This window comes from Hemiscyllium ocellatum, chromosome 4 (assembly GCF_020745735.1).
Source record: "Hemiscyllium ocellatum isolate sHemOce1 chromosome 4, sHemOce1.pat.X.cur, whole genome shotgun sequence".
NCBI lineage: Eukaryota > Metazoa > Chordata > Chondrichthyes > Orectolobiformes > Hemiscylliidae > Hemiscyllium > Hemiscyllium ocellatum.
In genome coordinates this window covers 126,793,062-126,804,880 of record NC_083404.1, presented here as the reverse complement: position 1 = coordinate 126,804,880, position 11,819 = coordinate 126,793,062, and positions in this window count along the sequence as shown.

The window sequence follows — 11,819 nt, the reverse complement described above, 5'->3', positions numbered from 1 at the left end:
CATCCAGGCGTTTGTTCATAAGTGGCAAGTAATGTTTCTATCACACAAGTGCCAGGCAATGACCATTTCCAAAAAGAGATAATCCAACTATCAACCCTTGACATTAAATGGTATTAACATCTCTGAATGCCAAAAGGATTTATCATCGACCAGAAACAGAAATGGAACCAGACATGTCAATGCTGTGGCTAAATGAGCTGGTCAGAGACTGGGCATTTTTATGACATATGACTCACCTCCTGACTCCCTAATGTCTGTCCCATAGCTACAAGACACCAGCCAGGAGCATGAATATTCCTTATTTTTCTGGATAAGTGCACCTCCAAAAACACTCAGCAACTCAGCAGATCCAAGACAAAACAGCCTGCTTCATTGGCACCCCATCCCCAACCTTCAATATTGACTTCCTTCACCACCAAAATACAATGGCAGCATTGTGTACCCTCTACAAGATATACTGTAATAGCTCAGCAAGACAGCTGCAACTGCACCTTCCAAACCCATAGACACATGGGAACACCATCACCTGCAAGTTCCCCTTAATAACAATAATAATTAATATACCATCCTGACTTGAAACTACATCACTGTTCTTCACTGTCGCTGGGTCAAAATCCTGGAACTGGCTTCCTAACAGCTACCAATACATAGGAGACTCTTAGATATCCTTCCAAAAACCAGAGAGGCACTGTTTGTCACCACCTACAGATTGTGTATGAAATCAGTTGGATGGATGTAGCCAACACAACATAATCATTAACACCTTCAGAACCATGACTGTACACAGCAACTACTATAGGAATTGAAGCATATAGATACATTTAAGGGGAAACTAGGCAAGCAAATGACAGCAAAGCAAATAAACTTTTAGTGGTGGTATATTTCGATAGTAAAAGGTAGAAGTAGGCTCAAGTGAGGTTTAACTATTAAAATGAAGCTGAATAGCCTGTTGCTGTGTGGTACGTTCTGCATTTGTAATCCTATGTATGCAATCCAATAATTGTACTTTCATCAAAAGTCTTCCACAAAGAAGAAAATGTACATCTCTCACCATCCCAAAGCATTGAAACAATGTCCTTTGGTGTCTCATTGATGAAGATTGCATTGTGCACAGGTGCCAGTCCTAAATAGCAAACAAGATTGAATAATGTACCTTGGCATTAGCAGATAATGAGGTTTTGTTCAATAGGTCAGAGAAACCTCTAACAGCCTTATTGAAAATTTTGGTTTTGTTCATTTATCTTTCAGAAATTCAATGAATTGTGAAGAGTCCAAGAACAGGATTAGGTCTGTTGCAGAATTGAGTACAAGAAGTGTGAGATATTGTAGAGTTTGAATAGCTCCCAATAAGGATTGTATTGTGGGCCATTAAATAAGTAGCTCTGCTTTGCTCCATCCATTTAATGCTTTCGCTCTCATTATATATTGCCTATCTGCCATTTGAGCGCACAATTTGATATAGTCAACAAACATTATTTAACAAGCAATACCATTTATGTAATATCTGAAAAAACAAGTATAAAGGAAACATTACCGCAGAACATAATCACTGACACCTAACCAGAACTTTATCCATTCAGCAAGAAACAATTTTAATGCAATTGTCATGAATGCAGCAATTTCCTTTGTAAATCACGTGCAGATTAATCAAAATGCCTAGTTGCATTGCTTTTAACTGTATAGTTACATTGAGAAATTTTCTTTATTAAAGCATATACTGAATGAAACATGTAAAGGCACTGTTTGACCAGTCTCCGTGTGGTATCTTTCTGGATATTAAATCTGTGTATAATTTTAAATTATTTCATTAGTTATTTTAGGAACCTTTTAACCTACCTAGGAATACAAGGGTCTTTGAGAGGATGCAGAAAATTACCAGAATGATTCTAGCAATAGGGATTTTAGGCATACATTTTGATTGAATAATCCAGACTTTTGCCTTTGGAGGGAAGGAGACTGAACAGAGATTTAACTGTACAAAACTTTGGTGCAACATTCAAGTTAGGAGCCGGAGTTGGCTATTTGGGCTTTTCATCCTGCTATGTCACTTAGCAAGATCATGGCTGATCTTATTGTAAACTTGCCTCCACCTTCCTACTGACACCCATTTACCTTTCACCCACTAATTTGCCAGGAATCTATTCACATTGATTCCTGATGAAGGCTCCAGCCGAAATGTCAATTTTCCTGCACCTCCGGTGCTGCCTGACCTGCTGTGCTTTTCCAGCAAAACATTCTCAACTCTGATCTCAAGCATCTGCCTCCTTAGAATCTATCCACCTCTACCTTAAAATATTCAAGGACTCTGCTTCCAGGATCTGTTCAAAAAAAAATTCCAAACACTCGTAACTTTTCATGAGGAAACAGAATTACCTCAACTCCGTCTTAAATGAGTGATACTCCACATTTTAAAAAGTGACCCCTATTTCTAATTCTCCCACAAGAAGGAACATCCTTTCCACAACCACCCTAACAAGTACACTCAGGGTCTTATGTTTCAATTTTATGCCTCTTAATTTCCAATTCTCTGTTAGACAGCCAGTGTACTGTTCATGCAAATATGTTACTGCCTATACCATGAGCCTTTGTTTTCCACAATAAACTTTGATGTGGCACTTTATCAAATTCCATCTGGATTTCTAATTACAATATATTAATCAGTTCTCCTTTATTGTCAACATGTAATTTCTTTATAGAGCTTCAATAATTTGGTTAAACAAAAAAATGAAGATTAAGGTTTTTGGTTGCAATTATCACTGAACATGTGAGGAAGAATCTTTTTCATTAATAACTGCTAATGGCCTAGAACTCACTGCTTAAAAGGGATGGATATTGTCTGAAGTAAACCTGTAAGGTTACAGGGATAGAGCAAGTGCGTGAGACTGACTGGAGAGCTGGACTGCATGAGCTGAATGGTCCCTTACATGTTGTAAGTAACTCTTATGACTTTCACAAACTATATTTTCTTCCCCAGTTGTGTAGTGTAAAATGTATGCATTTCTGTACATTACAGATTTTATTTTCATCCAGAATGCAATCAGTAATGATTTAATACAGATTCTTTTGTTTTAAATTTCACTACAGGATGTGGCCATAGGATTACTACCTGTGCCAGTATTCAATGCCCAATCCCAGTTGCTGTTAAGGTGGTGGTAAGCTGCCTTCTTCAACCACTGCAGTAAATAGATATACCCGCATCCTCTTTGGAGGGACTGTCAAGATTATGACCCCGTGATACTGAAGGAATGGCGATATATTTCCAAGTCAGGATGGTGAAAACATAAATTTCTGCAGTGCGTCTTGTCCATGGTACATACTGCTGATACTGTGTATCGGTAGAAGAGAAAGTGAATGTTTGTAGATGCGTTGTCAGTCAAATGACTGTTTTAACTTGGATGGTGCATCTTGCATATTGTTGGAACTTCACTCATCCATGCAAATGGGGAGCATTCCATAAGATTCTGATGGAATACTCTCCACTTAGTTGGATGAGCATAGCTCCAAAAGCACCAAAGATGCTTGACATGATTCATTTAACTTCCTAACATATTACTGTTATGTTTGAATTCTTTCTTTTGAGATTGGTTGGGATTTTAGAAAGTCTCTTCCTTTCTCTCTATTCTTGAGGATAGCGAATCTGATAATCAATTATGAAGCTAACTGCAGCCGCATGGCCCCCTCAATGCAAATAGTTCTCTTGCCTGAATAAAACTATCACTGTCAGTGGACATTTTAACTAACAAGAGAATGTGGCCAGACCAAGCATAATATGATCAATCCCACACAGTCCTTACATATCATTTTTTTCAAACACAGGTCACACATCAGTCAGAGCATTGAGTACAGGAGTTGAGTCATCACATTACAGCTGTACCAAGACATTGGTAAGGCCATGTTTGGACTACTGTGTGCAATTCTGGTTGCCCTGCTATAGGAAGGATGTTATGCATCCAGAAAGGTTTCAAAAAAGATTTCCAAAGATGTTACCAAGACTGGAGGATTTGAGTTATTGGGAGAGGCTGGATAGGTTGGGACTTTCTTTCACAGTAGCGTAGGAGGCTGGGGGGTGACCATATAGAGGTTCATAAAATCATGAGGGGCATGGATAAAGTGAACAGCCAAGATCTTTTCCCCAGGATGGGGGTGTCCAAAATTAGAGGGCATAGATTTAAGATCAGAAGGGAACGATTTAAAAAAGACCTGACAGGCAATTGTTTCATGCAGAGGGTGGTGCCTATAAGGAACAAGCATATACGGAAGTAATAGAGGGAAGTACAATTACAACATTTGAAAGACAGATACATAGATAGGAAAGGTTTAGAGGGATATGGGCTAAATTCAGGCAAATGGGACCAGTTCAGTTTCGGAAACCTGGTTGGCATGGACGTTGGGCCAAAGGGTCTGTTTCAGTGTTGTATGACTCTCTGACCCGAGGTCACAGGGCTAGGCACACTGAAACTTGTAGCAATCCTACTTAGGCTGACCTAGCTCAAATCAGAAAACTTAATTACAGTCCAAGCACTGAACCTGGAATTTCCATAGGCTTAGCCTTCACATTCACACTGAGGTGACAGTTACGCACTGATATACTGACTGATTTAAGAATGTACTTCTAAACACCTCATCTATAATGGAAACTGCGTAATGGAAATGAGAAACAAAAGCTGCTTCACAGATGTTATTGGACCTTTAATTTACTGCTTAAAAAGATCTGTTGCTCATTTAATTAATAGAGTTTTTAATTGGATTCTGGCAAACATGAATCCTAGAATAACTTTAGCCATTTGTAATTGATCTTGACTTGAGACATGTTTAATGGCTAGAATTAAGATTTTAGTAAATGTCAAGGTGTGCCAACTTCCCTGTTGAGGAAGTTTTAAAAATTCCTCAAATATTTATCAAGATCTGTTTTTAATCTCTCCTAGATCATCATTAAACTTGTCCTCAGGACATTTTGCAGATATTTAACATTCAAACTGGTGGACCAAAATATTGGAAAGAGAAGACAAGGGGGGAGTTTATTGTCTCACAAAATCTAGTTTTGTGAAATGTGTTATAACACCTCCGGCTGCTCCGGCTTCCTCCCACCGACTTCCTTCCACCATGCATGTTAGATGAATTGGCTATGCTAAATTACCCATGCACTCAGGGTACTCAGGGGAAATGTAGAGTCATAGGGTAGGATAGGGGAATGGATTTGGGTGGGTTGCTCTTCGGAGGGTCGGTGTGTACCTGTTGGGCCAAATGGCCTGTTTCCACACTGTAGGGATTCTATGATATTCTATAATATAAACACATCTTCAGCATAAGTGAGACTTGAACCAAAGCTTTCTGGCCCAAATGGTGTTTGGGGGGGGTGGGAGGGCGTGGTGGAGGGAGTTATGGGAGGCATGTGGTGCTCCCCCACTGTGCCTCAAGAGCTCCAAATGTTAAGCTGATAAGTACAGGTACTACACTTGATTTTAGTCAAATAGATGAATCATGGGAAAATGTGAATATATGTTTGGAGAGCATTTAAACTATGTTGTGAAGACTGCAAATATTCTATATCCTCCAACAGCTGCTCTGTGCAAAATGCAGGTTTGATTTTCTTTTAAAAATGAAATGCAAGAAAATGCTATTTGCTTTCTCAAAAATTATTTGGCCTTGGTGTTGTAGTGTAGGTTTATGGTGTTCTAATAGTGCAAAAATACCATAGGATCTCCATGAATACAGGAAGCATATTTATATTATTATGCCACAGTATGACTTCTAAGGTAATCCACTAACCCCATCAGGAAAGATTAGTTGTCAGAAAGCTGGAGGCACTGATTTTCCATTCAACTTATTGACTAAAATTTGTCATGAGCTCTGAGTACAGAAGCAGGAGAACTCAATTATCTTCACAAGAGTGATGCTAATTAGTTTGTGTTTTCTGATTTTATAGCAACACAAAGAGAAAGTATGATCACACCATCATTTTGTTTTTGCAATTTGTTCTTGGGATGTTGGTAACACTGGAAACGCAGTGTGATTGTTTATCTCTAGTTGGTCCAGGGCCTTCAGTTTCAGAATATTGTCTGGTACAGGAGCCACATGTGGACTGCTCTAGAGTCGAGGAGGAAGTTTTCTTTCTGAAAGACATTAGTGAACTCAGTGGATTTTGACATCATTGTCATTTTCTGGTTACACCACGGATGTTAATTGATTGATTAAATTTAATTTCCCAGACAGCCAGGCTGAGATTTAGTCTCACATAATTTAAAAATCCCAGGCTGAGACTCCAGGCAGGAACAGATTACAGTTGTTTTGGACAAGTTGTGGAGTTTAAAAATTCCTCAACGTGTGGAGAAATTCTGAAATGTGAATTCCCACAGTTTCTTGACATACTTCTCTGTGTGAGGTAACATGCAGGAGCAGAAGTAGGCTATTCAGCCCATCACAAATTCTACCTCATTCAGTGAGATCATGACTGATTTGACAATCAACTCATCTGCCTTTTCCCCGACACACTTGATTTCCTCATTGCGTAAAAATGTCTATCACAGCCTTGAATATACCTTGCGACCTAGCCTTTGACTTGGTTGGTGAGAAATTGCAGAATGCTGTGATAGAAAGAAATTTGGATGATCTTGTGCATGGATCTTAAAACATCAGCATGTAGGTTCAGCAAGTGATTAGCAAGGCACATGGAATATTGGCCTTTATTGCAAGTGGGATGGAGTATGAAAATAGGGACATCTAGCTACAACTGTACAGGTCATTGGTGAGACTACACTTAGTGTCCTGTGTATTATTTTAGTCACCTAACATGAGGAAGCTTTTTTTAACTCAAACATGGGATTTTGGTGTCACTGGCTGGACAGGTTGGACCAATCTGTATCACCTGTCCTTTATGGAGAAATTTATAAAGAGAAACAACTTTTACCAATTTATGTTACAATTTACAGAGATGATTTGGAGTTGGAGGACCAAGTATAGTGTGTCAAAGTCCACAGATGACACTAAGATGAATGGTAGAGTGAAGTATGCAGAAGACATTGAAAGTCTGCACAGGGATATAGATAGGTTAAGTGAGTGGGCTGGGTTTGGCAAATGGAGTACAATGTTGGTAAGTATGACATCCATTTTGATAACAAAAACAGCAAATGGACTATTACTTAAATGATGAAAATTGCAATGTGCTGCTGTGCAGAGGGACCTGCACAGTGTTCTTGTATATGAATCACAAAAAGTTGGTTTGCAGGTGCAGCAGGTAATTAAGAAGGCAAGTGGAATATTGTCCTTCGTTGTTCAAGGATTAGAGCTGCAGCTGTGTAGGGTTCTGGTGAGACCTTTGTCTCCCTACTTGAGAAAGGACGTACTGGCACTGGGGGGTGGGAGGGGTGCTGTGGAGGTTCACAAGGTTGATTCCATAATTGAGAATCTTTGCTTTTGAGGAGAGATTGAGTTGACTGGGACTACATTCATTGGAATTTTGAAGAATGAGGGGGGATCTTATAGAAACATATAAGGTTATAACTGGAATAGATTAGGTAGAAGCAGGGAAGTTACTTCCTCGAACTAGAGATCATAGCCTCAATATAAGGGGGAGCAGATTTAAGACTGAGTTGAGGAAGAACATCTTCACACAAAGAGTTATGAATCTGTGGAATTCCTTGCCCAGTGAGGCATTTGAAGCTACCTCATTGGATGTTTTTAGGGCAAAGATAGAATGATTTTTGAAATTTGTTCAAAGATAGACAGTTCAAAAGCATCTAAGGGTTATAGTGAGCAGGCGAGTAATAGAAGTTGAGTCCACAAAAAGATCAATCATGATCTTATTGAATGGCAGAGCAGGCTGTACAGGCCAGATGGCCTACTCCTGCTTCTATTTCTTATGGTCTTATGAATACAAGGAAGCAGTTCAGCACGTAGCACCCTTGAGACCCTGCAGGAAAAGGAAGGTGGATCCTGTTGGGTTGTTAAAGTTATTTGGCAGAAGGCCTCATCACCAAAATTTTCCAACAAGCAACAAGATATAGCTTGGCTGACGGTGAGAAGGGCACTATCTATGAGATCCTTCATTTGGAAAAGGACTCAGTGTGCCACCATACACTGGTCTCGACGTGGCTACTGGGGATAGAGAAGATTCTGCCTTTGCAAAGGAAATCTGAGGAGAGACATTCAGGGTTTTTGTTGAGATTTATCCCGAACAGCTCAGTGACGCAGAACTCTGTGCTCTACCTCCCAGGATGACAACCACAACAAACATTGACTGTGCCTGGGGGACCATCAACTCAATGAAAGACTCTCTTTCCCGAAACTAGTTGGTCTTCCAGAGCAAGGAGTTGATCTTATCTGAGTGTTGCAGACTGGCACATTCCAATGTCCAGGTCGATCTGCTGAGGGATGCAGTAAAGCCTGGGGAAGCTGTCGCCAAGATGCAGTGGGGAAAGACCACTATCTAAGGTCTTTCTGCTGAAGTTAATTAGGGATCTGTTCACTTATTGAACTCTTTCGATGCCTCAAATATTTGTAAGTATAATCTTGTAAAAGTAAGAAATGCCTTTCATTTGTTTTCTGGTTAGAGTGGAACTCCAATATTTGTTTGTTTCTCTATATGCTTCTGTACAGAACCAGACTGCTTTAGTGACTATAAAAAGATATTTTTATGAGCAAATTATATTTTTGAAACGAAAAATTGCCACTCGTTACTTGCTCTTGAGAAAGTGGTGAGCTGCTTTCTTGAACTGCTGTAACCCATATCCCACAATGCAGTTAGGGATTGATTTGGAAGCAAGTCAGAGTAGATTCACAAAGCTGATTCCTGGGATGAGAGATTTGCTGCATAAGGACAGGCTGAGCAGGTGGAACTTAACCCATTGGAGTTTGAGAAAAATGAGTTCATTTCTTTTTGTAACTTGTAAGATTCTGATAGCACTTAAGAAGGTAGATGCTGAGAGGATGTTTCACCTCACAGAGGGAGCTGGAACTACAAGGTTCAGTTTCAAAATAAGGGTTAAGTTCCACTTAAGGTAGAGCTGAGGAGATTATTGGGGGCACAGGGGGATTGATAGGAACTTGGCGATCCGGCCACAATCAGATCAGCTGTGATGGTATTGAGTGGTGGAATATACTTGGGAAGCCAAATGGCCTACTCTTCTTATGATGATGATGACAAAGATGTTTAAGGCAGGTAAGAAGAACACTAACATTGCAGTTGATCTTTTTGATTTTGTTGTTTGGACTTTGTTCAGATTATATAATTAAATTCTTTGGTGTGTGAGTTGTCTCCACCTTAAAGAAAGTGCATTTTGGTAGTTCCAATGTCACTCTGAATATATTAGTGCCACGGTAAAGAGCTGTTGATAATTTCACAGCAAACATATTAAATGAACAGAATAGTTTTCAGAAAAGTACCAAATTGATATGGAAAGTGGTATTGAATACTTAGTTTGCATAGAATGTACTCTTTGCCTGAGGGTTTAATTTTCTTTGTTGGGATACAGGTTGTGTTATTTTAGAACCGTTGCAAATCTAGTTAAATTAAATTAGCTCATTCATTACAAATAGGAAAGTATTAGTCAATGCACTTTAAAGTAAATTACATCTGATGAACATGAATTGCTTGGTAAAATTATGAAATCTAGTCATGGATCATTGATTTATTGAAATTCTAAGCCAATTAAATAAAAAGGACTAAAAAATCTCTAACATCAGGACAGAGACTCACAATTTGCAGTCTGCTCACATCTAGTCTCATTGAGTTAGGCAGCATGTGATCTTTTTGTTGCTTTCTCATTTACATGATTTTAATGTATGGCAGCACATGATCCATGTTGCTGACTACCTAGACCCAAAGGAGTATGGCAATCTGTGTGCTTGGCATGTATTTCACCCTCTTGCAGCTCCTATACGTAGTTGTTTTTATTGGAAGAAAGGTGCTTCTAACTGCTATTTGCCATTTTCAACTTAAACCTTCATTCCTTGGATTTGGGTATCTCTTGCTGAATCAGTATTTGCTACCGATCCCCAAATGCCTCCTAATCTGAGTGGCTTGGAGTCGGGTTACTAGTGGTGTGCCACAAGGATCTGTTTTGGGACCATTGCTGTTTGTCATTTTTATAAATGACTTAGACGCAGGCATGGGTGGATGGGTTAGTAAGTTTGCAGATGACACGAAAGTTGGTGGAGTAGTAGACAGTGTGGAAGAATGTTGCAGGTTGCAGGAGAACTTGGATAAATTACAGAATGGGGCTGAGGTGGAAAATGGAGTTCATATAACAATACAGCGCAGAACAGGCTCTTCAGCCCTCTGTGTTGTGCCGACCTGTGAACTAATCTAAGCCCATCCTCCTACACTATCCCATCATGATCCCTGTGCTTACCCAAGGATTGTTCAAACCTCCCTAATGTGGCTGAGTTAACTAAATTGGCAGGCAGGGCATTCCACGCCCTTACCACTCTCTGAGTAAAGAACCTGCCTCTGACGTCTGTCATAAATCTATCACCCCTCAATTTGTAGTTATGCCCCATCGTACAAGCTGATGTCATCATCCTAGGAAAAAGATATTCACCATCTACCCTATCTAATCCTCTGATCATCTTGTATGTCTCAATCAATTCCCCTCTTCGCCGCCTTCTCTCCAATGAGAACAAACCCAAGTTTCTCAGCCTTTCCTCATAACATCTTCCATTCAGACCAGGCAACATCCTGGTAAAACTCCTCAGACTGGGGGCAAGCAAGACATTTTGACTCTGAGATATGAATAATTTCAGCCAACATTAATTGATGCATAGGAACATAGTAATCGACCATTCAGCCCCTCGAGCCTGTTCGGTGAGATCATGACTGACTTGTGGTCTAACTCCAAATACCTGCCTTTGGCCCATATTCCTTCATACCTTTGCTGAACAAAAATGTATCTATCTCAGATTTAAAATTCACAACTGATCCAGTACCCATTACCATTTGTGGAAGAGTTCCAAATAGCTACTACCCTTTGTGTGTACATGTCCTTCCCAACATCTCTCCTGGATGGTCTGGCTCCAATCCTCAAACTATGTCCCCAAGTTCCAGAATCCCTAACCAGTGGAAATAGTTTATATTTATCTGCCCTGTATTTTTTCTGTCAATACCTTGAAGAATTTGATCAGATCAGCCCTTAATTTTCTAAATTCTAGAGAACAGGTTGAGATGCTAGTGCCGGCAAGTGCTCACTGGACGCTGTATCTGAAATTAGAACAATGAATTGTTTTAAAATTATAAACTGGAATCAATTATGTTGAATTGCTGATTTGTGATGATGTCTGTGATGGTGCCGATTTGACTGAATCTTGAGTTGAAACTCTCTAACTCAGTTTTCCCATTCTTAAAAATAAAATAAGATTTATACCACAGAAAAACACATTTCTGTGCCTAGAAATGTTTTCAAATGATAAACTGCAAGTTCGAATTTCATCCAAGGTTTGAAAATGTTTTGATATACAAACCTCCATTTAATCTTCTTAAAGATAGTTCTTTTAATGTGGATGTCAGGAACTCCAGGGGAGGCTCTGGCCAGTTGGTATTGTCGCTGAATAGTCATCAGCCAGCAATTAGAGAACTGAGAGAGAAACCCTGTTAATCATCTGGAGGAGACCCAACATAACAAGGAGCCCACTTTGTGATCCGAGTCCCCTGACTCCCACCAGTTACTGACCAATCAGAGGCCAGCAGCTACTCGCCACAGTGGCTGTTAGTGCAGGCCTCAAGATGATGACAGAGCCCCGTCCAGAGGGGCGCGAAGGCAGGATGTGATCATGTCGCTGGGGGAAGTCACAGGGGACAGCAAAGTTGCTTTCAGCAGCCCCCACAC